Source organism: Triticum aestivum, chromosome 2B, assembly GCF_018294505.1.
Source record: "Triticum aestivum cultivar Chinese Spring chromosome 2B, IWGSC CS RefSeq v2.1, whole genome shotgun sequence".
NCBI lineage: Eukaryota > Viridiplantae > Streptophyta > Magnoliopsida > Poales > Poaceae > Triticum > Triticum aestivum.
The window spans coordinates 713,715,145-713,724,470 of NC_057798.1; the positions used below are offsets into that span (position 1 = coordinate 713,715,145).

A 9,326-nucleotide genomic window follows, 5' to 3' on the forward strand; every position below is an offset into this window, starting at 1 on the left:
TAACCTAACATCATTAGAAGTTACGTAGAACATATATAGTCGGTTTGGCCTCTTTTATTCTTCTTGGTGTTAGTCTCTGAACGATTTTATCATGCATGTTTGGGTGCGATTAGTAACCTGAACTTGTCCTGTAGGTGTGAGGGGTGCAGAGTTGCATATTCTCCTCTCTTGTTTTCATATATTTCCGGGAAGCATAAATGCCTTTTGTAACATTTACGGAGTTATCCTGCTGTCAGACATGATGATGCGCTTCTGTTCTTAGTTCTTACGTTGCAGAAATGGGTGCCTGTTGTTCGTGGGCACCATGAGTTACACAGTATCAGAAGGCTCTTCAGAAGAAAAAAGCACACATATCTGTAACAGTGAGTTAAGCCATCCATTAGAGAACAAACAAGTGCACCTCCGATGGGGAGACGGAGCTCGCTCGAGTTCTCTGCTGCACGCATGGATTCGAAGTTTCTCAACAGAACTCCCGCGATTATGAAATAGGCTCGCCGAGCGTAGAGAGCGCAGCAGGCGTAGGCTGGCTTACAGGAGGAGGAAGAAAGAAGCAGAGAAGAAGCGCAGCGCAGAGGAGACTCTTTTTTTCTTTTTCAGTCGACGCAGAGGAGAAGACTCGGTGATCACCTGGCTGCTGGGCTCCTGGATTTTTGTGGGCCGTGGGAAGGCAGAGCCCAACAAGGATTGCTGCCCCGCTTCTAATGCATTGAGTCTGTCTGTTTTGCTCGGCTCAGGGTTATGTTAGTTTTGTACCACATCGGCTGTGGAGGAAGAGCGTGTGGGGTGGCCGGGTATAAGATGGGGTGCTGGGCGAGCGGAAGAAGGCATCTTTGCGCTTGTGGCAATGACGCAGCTAGTGAGGTTATACCGAGGCGCGTCAATTGCTGGTTGAAAACTATTTCCAAACCCCCTCTTTGACCCTTCGGGGTCATTGAGAATTTCTGAAAGGGCTCCTTTCCTTTGGGGAGGGCAAAGCCCACAAATCTAAAAAGGCAAATATTTACTATTGAGCTTTTGGTTTCATTGATCTCTGTACACTGAATGACCAATGTGACATGAGCCAGATTGCCTAGTAAGCATGTACTTTCTTCATTTTTCTCTAAAAAATGTTAAGCACGTCCATAACCATCAAGGTATGAATTAATGCAAGCATATATCCTCATATATATAGTTATATACTTACTCTGTCCGAAAATACTTGTCATCAAAATGGATAAAAAGAAATGTATTTGAAACTAAAGTACATCTAGATACATCCCCTTTTATCCATTTTGATGACAAGTATTTCCGGACGGAGGAATATTATTTACGTATAGTACTTTCTCTGTAAACAAATATAAGAACATTTAGATCATTAAAGTAGTGATCTAAACGCTTTTATACTTCTTTACGAAGGGAGTATGTATTTTGAGTCATAAGTTTGTAAATTATTATTACATCATTCTCAAGTTCGCGTCAACTTTGGTTATTATAGTATGTACCAAAACCATATTGAAATAATTTGGTATATATCAAAACCAAACTGTATTTTGATTTTATATCATATTTACCAGAGTATTAATAATGTACAAACCGAATAACCATATAAACCGATACATGTAAACTGAATAAGCCGAATGAACAGAGTGAGATGTAGTGAAGCTTTGGCCCTGGCCAAGGCCTTGCGTGTAAATAAAGTAAGTACAATAGCTGAATGTGCGGGAGTTGTGAAAGAGCTTCAATCTTTGATCCAGCTGGGAGCCTAGTACCCCCTCTTTTTTTTTACTCAACATATAGGAATTGTTGGAAGTCAAACTTCGTAAAGTTTGACCATATTTAAATGAAAAAATATCAACACTTGCAATACTAAAGCTATACAATATGAAAATTAAATTCGTGATGCATTTAATAATATTTAATTTTTATTGTGAATGTTGATATTTTTTTCTTTTTTTATGAAGTTGGTCAAGCCCGGTCGCTAAAAGTGATCTAAAAGTGATGGTGTTCCCCTGGTTGAATCGGGATACCTTTTTTTTAATCAGGAGTTGACTTGGTGTGTGACGTGGGGTGGCGGGATGTGCGGGGGTGGTTGGATTGAAGGGAACTGTCAGGTGTTAATTTGGACCAGCCGGTCACGATCTGACGACTCGGCGGGCGTTCGAACTGTTGCAATTTTCAGGTGGTTCGCCATATAGAAAAGGTGGGTCGCGCTACGCATCGGCCGCTCTACAAGCCGTCCAATCTAACGCTATTTTCGGGTTAAGCGTTGTTGTCACTTCTGCAAGCCGTGTTGCGAGAACCCTTTTGCATGTTGCAAAAATATTTATAACGAAGGTTGTGTTGCAGTTTTTATTTACAACAAAGGTCTTGTTGCAGAACTTTTTAGATTTTTTTTAAACAGATCTTTTGCTGCAAAATTTTCTTGCAGCAAATGTTTTGTCGTGTTGCATTGCTTGTGGTCATGGCCTTGAGCAGAAGCTCAGCCTTGTTGCGGAAGAGAGGAGGGGTGTTACGTACGCGATGATGGTGATGGCGGAGGCGATGCAGCATGGGGCCGGAGCGACATAGATCAGCAACGGCAGCCGGAGCAGAGCTCCGACGTGCACGCTCGGGCGGCCATGGCCACTGGTCGCGAGCGGACACATGGAGACGGGGAGAGGCGACCTCACCGGCGTACTTGTCATCGGCCTCGTCCACATGCTGTCGGCGGGGAGCATCAGTGGCGGCGATCAAAGCATCGCATGGAGGCGTCGGCTTGACGGGAACATGGGAAGAGCAAGAGAGGATCCAGATCCAGATCCCGCAACACATCACTTGTTGCGGTGGGGATTACAACAACAGCTCAGTTGCGAAAACTAGTCTAGATAATACGTTGCTCCCGAGCCATCGGACTGATTATGCAGGCATTGTTATCGGTAGGGTGATTTGAATAATTTCCCTATAGAAAATAGCACTGTTCTTTGTGAAAAAAGGAAGAAAAAAAACGCTCCATGTTTCAAACACGCTCAAAAACAAAATACTGTAATCTAGTAGGAGCAGTAATTAACTGCTAATAAGAAAGAAAGAAAATGGAATCCGATTCTCGCTCTGCGAGCTTCGACGCGCAAACGCAATCTGCGTGGCTTTCTAATCTCCAGAGCACGCTCCAGACCACGCCGGTTCTTCCTCCCCCAGATCGAGAGCTAGGCTTCCTCAATTGTCCCCCAGATCGAGAGCTAGGGTTCTTCAACTGTCCACAAATCGAGAGCGCAGGAGATCAGGTCAAAAGATCGATGGCCCGTGAGGAGGGTTCGCGCACGGCGGCGGATGAGATTGCGGCCAAGCATGCGTTGGCCGCCGGCGAGGAGCGCCCGCTGAAGCGGTGCCAGCATGCTTCAACGGAGAAGCGCCCGCTGAAGCCTTGCGCCGCCAAAAGGAAGGCGGAGGCAGACGACGACGACGACGACGAGCTGCTCGCCGCCAAAAAGAAGGCCTTCTACGCCAAGTCAGGTCCAAGCAGAAAGATGAAGCGGCTGCCGCGGGCGGAGGTGGCCTCGATCCTTTCCAGTCGGACCCATGCCGATCACGCCCCTTCATCCTACAAGGCACTGAAGCTCCAGAACCCGGACCTGATTCCCTCGCCGGAAGAGGAGATGGACGAGCTCAAGGTGGCAGAGTATGCTGATGCCCGCGACTTCTATGAGGCTGCAGAGGAAGTCTCCAAATTCCATGCCTGGGTACGGAGCGAGTACGCCAAGAATGGCTATGTGGAGGTCGACGACGACTACCTCGCTCACAGGGAACAGGTCCGAGCTTGCGGCAACAGAGCACGGGAGGCTGCATTCCAAGCGACGGACTTCTCTGATGGAGACGAAGATCTCAAGATGTTTTTTAGGAAGGGACGGCACTGAATCCATCCATATTACTTGATAATTTGTGATCAGCTTGCCATGAGGATTCAGTTCTGTTCTTACATTGCTGAAACGTGTGTTGGCCTTGCAGCTGCCAAGATTCAGTCTTTCGTTGTATTTCCTACTTGTCACAAAATATTACATCCTCTGTTTCTAAATGTTTAAGAAGGTTTTTGCAGTTCAATTTGAACTGCAAAAACGCCTTACATTAGTGAACAGAGCGAGTTGGTGTTCCTTTAAAGCCTTGTAGTTTAATGGCTACTCTGAGTTACCTCTGCTGTTATGCCAAGTCACACGCAGTTGTCTTCAGGAAATATACTCTGTAATATGCCCTCTGATTGTTCACTGGTAATTATCCTTGGTAAACAAGGTGATATGCCCTGTAACCTTACATTAGAAGTTAAAACAATACTCGGTTTCGACTATTTTATTCTTCATCAGTTGCTGTCTGTGAACAAGTTTATCATGATTGGCCGTGATGAAGAACTTGAACTTGTCCAATAGGTGTGAGGAATGCAGAGTTGCAGATTCTCCTCTCTTATTTCATAGACTTCCAAGGAGGATAAACTCTCTAGTTTCATTGCCAAAACAAAACAAAGTCAAGTGCCTAAGCTAGGCACTGATAAATGCAATGCCATGTGTAATATTTACTGAGTTGTTTCTTAGACACGATGATGTGGTTCTGTTCTTACATTCCAGAAATGTGTGTCTGCAGTTTCATTTGCACCGGCAGTCACGTTCAATGTTTATGTACTGGCTTCTGAGAAGCAATTGGAGATCGAGCTGTTAAAAGAAACTAGCAAAAGGAAAACAACATAATTTCTAATGGCCATGACTACAGTCTATTGCATCACCGAGATGTACTATCACTCTCAATTTCGTGAAATCATGAACCATTTTTGAAATCATGAACATTTTTTTAAACTCGTGATCATATTTGAAATCATTAACATTTTACACATTCGTTAACATGCTTAAAATTTTCAAAAAATTTCTAAAATCAAGAAAGTTTTCTGAATTAATGAATATTTTATTCTACATGCAAACATTTTTTAAAACAATTATCTTGAATCGGCGAACATTTCTAGAATCGACGAACATGTACATGGAAATTGGTGGATTTTCTTTTTGAAATTCACGAATATTTTATTTTTCATTTAACGAACATTTTTTGAAATGCATGATCATTTTTTGAATCTACAAACATTTTATAAATGAATAAACTATATTGTAAGTCACAATAGTCTTTGAATTTTATAATAATTTTTCATTCATGAAATATTTTTGAATTGGAAATTTTTTGTTGAACTTCAATAGTAATTTTTAATACACGAGTATAAAAAAACATCATGAACATTGTTTTATTTTTCTAACATGTGTTTTCGAAATTTTGAACATTTTATTAATAAGCAAATATATTTTTACAAAATCACGAACATTTTTTTAATCCACAAGCATTTTATGATTTATTAAATATTTTATTCTGAATTCTCGTTTTAAAAAGAAATTTGAATTCCCAAATTATTTAAATTAGAAAAAAACAAAAATAAATAATAAAACGGAAAAAAGAAAATTTAAAAACAGGTCGCTAGGACATGGGACGGCCCTAACGGGTGCGCTGCGTCATCTCACAGCGCGCAGAGTGTAGTATAGGAGATCCGTACTGCATGGGCCGGCCCAGGCGGAGAGATTTCCCTGTGTAAGGCCTCCTTTGGTTTGTAGGAAATTTATAGGAATTCTATAGGATAGGGTTTGCAAAGGAAAAATTCCTTTGAAGTCATTTGGTTTGTAGAAATGAATTCCTATTCCTATGTAGGATAGGAATCAATCCTTCACATTTTGGAGAAAAAAACATTAGCTTAGACTCAATAGAAAAATTCTTATCCTATTCATCAAATGACATCCCTCTCTCTATAGAAAGTGAGATGGTTCCTATGATTTTCCAATTCCTATAACATTCCTTTCCTACGAACCAAAGGAGGCCTAAAACATTTTTTTATCACTTATAGGTGGCATTGGTGGGTAATATTTTGCAAATTTAGGGGCAATTTTCGTTGTATTTCCTAGTTGTCACAAAATGTTACATCCTCTGTTTCTAAATGTTTAAGAAGGTTTTTGCAGTTCCTTTAAAGCCTTTTAGTTTAATGGCTACGCTGTGTTACCTCTGCTGTTATGCCAAGTCACGTGCAGTGTTCTTCAGGAAATAGCAAGCCCTCTGATTGTTCACTGATAATTATCCTTGGTAAACAAGGTGATATGCCCTGTAACCTTACATTAGAAGTTAAAAAAATACTCGGTTTCGACTATTTTTTTCTTCATCGGTTGCTGTGTGTGAAAAATTTTATCATGATTTGGGCGCGATCAAGAACTTGAACTTGTCCAATAGGTGTGAGGAATGCAGAGTTGCAGATTCTCCTCTCTTATTTCATAGACTTCCAAGTTCCAAGTAGGATAAACTCTCTCGTTTCATTGCCAAAAGTCCAAAACAAAACACAGTCAAGTGCCTAAGGTAGGCACTGATAAATGCAATACCATGTGTAATTTTTACTGAGTTGTTTCTTAGACACGATGATGTGGTTCTGTTCTTACGTTCCAGAAATGTGTGTCTGCAGTTTCATTGGCACCGACAGTCACATTCGATGTTATTACTGGCTTGTGAGAAGCAATTGGAGATCGAGTTGTTAAAAGAAAATTTGCATTTTGACCTTCAGAGTCATCTACTAGCCAATGTCTTGTTAATACTAAAGTACGTCGCAGATTTATAAGAACTAACTCTTTGACCCGAGGCATTGCAATAAGTGTCAAGGATGCACTTCAGTCTTGAGATATGCTGGGCCAAAGCTTTACTGGACACAAGGCAATTGTCGGCAAATAGGAGATGATGCACCATGGGGTTCGTGTGTGCAATCTTAATGCCCTCAATTTGGTCCGAAAAGGCCTCATGCTTCACGAGACAAGATAGTCCTTCACCAGCGGTCAAGAACAGCTAAGAGGAGATGCACCCCCCCCCCCCCCCCCCCTGCCGAATATCCCTTGAAGGCAAAAACTCACGGGCTGTCCCCCATTGAATAGAACTAAAAATGACACCGATCTAACACCCCTCATTATAGCATCCACAAAGCAATCACTTAAACCTAGTTTCTTCATTATGGTTTCAAGATATGACCATTCCATACGACCATACACTTTCTTCATATCTAACTTGATCACACCACAAGACTTCTTCTTACTTATGTTTGTTTTCATATAGTGCAAACAATCATAAGGTGTTATCATATTATACGTAATTAAGCGACCGGGGACAAACGACGATTGCTCTTCAGACATGATGTCAGGGAGAATCTGCTTTAGACGATTGACACGCGCTTTGGATGCGATTCTATAAACCACATGCACAAGCTAATAGGCCGGTAATAAGACAGAGAAGTGGGGTTTAATGCCTTGGGAATAATAACAATGAATGCTCTATTGATCTCCGCAGGCGAGTCTTCACCCTTCACAATCCGAGTGCAATCTTTATTACTCCCTCACCACATAAGTTTCAATATTTCTGGAAGAAAATGCGCAGGGAAGCCTTCCGGCCCTCGTGCCTTGGTTGGAAACATTTGAAATAATACCTCTTTAACTTCCTTTTTTAGAGTGAAGTTTATTCGACATATCATTAATCTCATCAGTAACCTTTGAAGGTACATGAGATAACACTTATTCTATTCCTATTACCCCTTTCGGGGCATAGAGCTCCTCATAGAATTGGGCTATCATTTGCTCCAGAATCGACGGGTTCTCACAAACTGTTCCATTACCAAGCACCAATTTCTAGACACGGTTTTACTTTTTGGTTGAAAACAGGGTATTTCGGTCCTCCATATACTCTACTACCTAGTTTTTAGGCTAGTAGCCTTCGGACAAAGACACTTGATTCGATTTATATTAATTTGCCTATGTTTAGAGAAGAGAGCAAGTTTTCTTGCACTCTGCCACAAATTTCTTATCCCATAAAGTACATATTGAGAAATAAATTGAAATAATTAAAAGCAACTAAAACCCTGTATGGAGGAAACTAAAAGGAAAATATGAGGGAAATAAGGGAACATATAGATTTGGAGAGCTTAGTTCTAAAATCTTGTGAGATAATTTATGAAGACATAATAATCTTTGTCAGTGTAATCCTGCTCAAAAAATAAAAAATTGCAAATATTAATGTGAAAAGTGACGTTTTGAAACCCGTTAAACCATAGGACAGACAAACTGTACCAAGACTAAGTCAATTAACTATTTTTTATCATCATTACTCCAAAAGCCTCAGTTCTTTCCACTTTCCTTAGTTCTTGTGATCAGCGCATAATGACAGAGAAGATCATAATTTGGTGCACATGATAATGAAATCCTACCATGATCCAATAAAAACAATATCTCAGCATGAAAACTAACCTCATCATGGTCGTGTCACTTGCCCACTGGTTGTAGCCTCATTCTCTTCCTCTCGCCAAAATCCTGGCCTCCAAGTCCACTACATGCTTGCACCATCCACAAGCTGTCGTGCTTCTTCCATTGAGAAGAAACATGAGAAAAATATAAGGAATGAACTAAGGGAAGTTCAGTTCAACATCCTCTTTCTAAACTTTTCGAAAAAAACATCCTCTTCCTAATGAACAGCCTCAAAATAGGACCAGCCTACAACAGGAATAACTATGAATGCATAAAAACAAATCCTCTCTCCAAATAAATATTTATTTGCTTATCATGGTAGTTCTGCAAACTAAAGTAAGGCCCTCTACAACAAAACTAAGCATGAATAGTTCAACATGCAAACTGAAGAATGGTCAGGAATACTGTTGATAACATGACCGAAGGTGTTGACCCATCAACCTAATCCATCGCCAAGCTAGTGTAACGCCATTAATGTTCGATAGCCTGTAATATTAACTGCATGAACTAAATAGATTTGGTAACATCATAATTTTCTTAACTCTATCTCAACACTAAAAAAATAGGAATAAACTAATGTGCTCCTTGTATCGCTTGATACATTCGTTGTAAATAGAACCCAACCCAAAAGGAATGGAGGCTCTTGGACCCCAAAGACCTCATCATTCTCACTTATAAAGCAAGGCTGACATAAACAACCATGCCGTTTAGGCTAAGCATTCATAAAAAATGGTGTACAACACTTAAGTTCGTGACATTCAACATAAGTAAGAGTGTCGATTGCATGTGCGGTGATGACAAGTACGCAAGGAAGACATCATTTAGGTACAGTAATGACAAGCATTAGTAGTCACTATATGTGCTAATCTAGACTGCAAATTTATAACTATTACATGAGAAGATAATAACTGACGAAAAATGTTAGGCCACAAATGAAGGCTTCTGCCACATTTACATGAAGCATCTAGCAACACTAAATCCCAACAATTTCATTAACTATTCAAAGGTTGCATTCATATAAGAAACTCG

The 9,326-nt window shown here is 40.6% G+C and overlaps 1 pseudogene; it reads left to right on the plus strand.

The window, feature by feature from the left end:
* The first annotated feature begins 826 nt into the window (after positions 1–826).
* On the plus strand, positions 827–977 carry LOC123047698 (uncharacterized; annotated as a pseudogene).
* Positions 978–9,326: the final 8,349 nt, after the last annotated feature.